This window comes from Etheostoma spectabile, chromosome 4 (assembly GCF_008692095.1).
Source record: "Etheostoma spectabile isolate EspeVRDwgs_2016 chromosome 4, UIUC_Espe_1.0, whole genome shotgun sequence".
NCBI lineage: Eukaryota > Metazoa > Chordata > Actinopteri > Perciformes > Percidae > Etheostoma > Etheostoma spectabile.
The window spans coordinates 3,043,787-3,045,629 of record NC_045736.1 but is presented as its reverse complement, the minus strand read 5'-3'; the positions used below and the strand labels follow the sequence as shown (position 1 = coordinate 3,045,629).

Here is a 1,843-nt window from a genome sequence, read left to right as displayed (position 1 = left end):
TCGTGCAACAGGCCCCTGGTGTCTTAGACTGGGCTGAGATAACAGAATGTTGATTCCTGTATTTTTGTGAAGATTTGTCATCTACATAAGAACCTTTTGATCTGTGACCCGAAAATTACAAAAAAGGAGCAGTTTAGAGAATGTCCTTCCTCATTGGACAGCGAAGAATACAACGAGACACGTCCTACGTGTCACCATGCCGATGAAGAGCCAATGAAGATGGATTTTACGTATGAGGGTGAAAAGTAACTGCCCCTGGGGCAAGAGGAATATAGTAAGGAGAGTGACGGAAATTCGGGGCATATACTGTAGATGTAGGAGTTTTGGGTGAAACTACTATTTCTAGCCCACTGCATCGTTAATTCATTGTGCTTTGTCTCATCATTGTTATTAATAAATCTGTGTTAAATCTTCCATTGGACCCAAGTTTCTTCTTCCTCAGATATTCTGAAACACGCAGAAATTCTTACAGAACCAAAGGTGTGAAATGTCTAGTCATGGTTTAATACCAGATCCCTAGAGATCCCTAGGGGGTCCTCAGAGTTACTGCAGGGGGGGCCTCCAAATTGTCTATTTTTAAAATTAAAATGTTTTAACATAATTCTAACATTAGCAAATATAAGTCCCCACTGATGATAGGCTTACTGGCATTTAGGTGGTCACACAGATCTAGTTAATCCTCAGGATTCACTGTACCACAGGTTACCCATGTGTAACATTAAAAGATGATTTATAAAATGATGGCAACAATTATTTTATTAGCTTAGTATCCTAAGAAAAAAAAGAAATTAAAAAAAGGTATATAATGGCCTTGGGCCGCGCTACACATTATTGTAGGCCCAGTTTAATAAGCAACTTTAAATTAGACAATAAGTGTTGTATGTCCCTGCTCCGTCTCTCTCAGTTAACCAGCCCCTGCTCTAAAGAATGTCAAAACATAGTAAAAGGGCTGATGGTTTTTACAAAAAAAAAAGGCAATGAAGAGCTTCTGTGGTTTCACACCATCTGTGACCAACCTCATTACTTCTGCTGAGTAATTACTACCACTACTATAAACTACCAGGCTTGGGCCAAGTAAATAAGCTACAGTGTCTTTGTGAATTTGTGGCTTATATCATTCCATCTCTCATTTTAAGACCTTCACATCTTGAATTCACATCACAAGGTGCATACAGACCAACAAACTTTCTGCTTTTAGGCCTGTTTAGAAAGTTTTCGCTGCTGCAGTTAAAGAATATCATATGCGTGTGAAATCACATAAGTTGGAATCTGAATTGTCCCTTTTACTAAAAGTCTGCAGTGGCCGTATCTCGGTAACTCAGGATGGGCCGTAACATTAGTGTACTTGACAATACATTTTCTAACAGTGAGTAGTGTGGTAGCATCTTTTAATCTCTTTAATATTCCTGCCTGGTCAGTGCCTCAGGAAATGACAGGGATCCTAAAACCTAAAGTAGTAACACTTTATCATATATACAAAATAGACTCTATAGACAAAGTTATGGAAAATCTACGCAATGACACAGATGGTCCACTCAAATCTAAATCCCATGTTTATTCTAAATTTCTTTGCAATCTCAGATTTGCACTGCGTTCAAAGTTTAAATTATTTCATCTTAAACCTAGTTGCCGCTGACCTTTTGAAAGTGCAACCAATGAGATAACAGCTGTCGGTACATTACTCTGCATCCTACCTAGTGGGGGTGGGAATCACCAGACGCACCTCTATAATGTATCGCCACAATACCATATTATGGTGTTTTTAAACATATTGCAATATTCTGCGATATACTGCAATTTATAACCCTTTTTCCAACTTCTAATTTTTCCCAATTTCAAATGA

At 38.2% G+C, this 1,843-nt stretch overlaps 1 protein-coding gene and 1 long non-coding RNA gene across 3 annotated transcripts in view; both read right to left on the bottom strand.

Moving 5' to 3' along the window:
• The window catches only part of LOC116687525 (uncharacterized), an 8,707-nt gene extending 7,871 nt beyond the window's left edge, over window positions 1–836 (bottom strand). Inside the window, exon 1 of the long non-coding RNA XR_004331575.1 lies at window positions 826–836. This is a non-coding gene — a long non-coding RNA (uncharacterized LOC116687525). The remainder of the gene's footprint in view (window positions 1–825) is intronic.
• gjc4b (gap junction protein gamma 4b) overlaps window positions 1–1,843 on the bottom strand; it is a 10,446-nt gene that overhangs the window by 5,522 nt on the left and 3,081 nt on the right. The gene's annotated exons all lie outside the window — the stretch shown is intronic.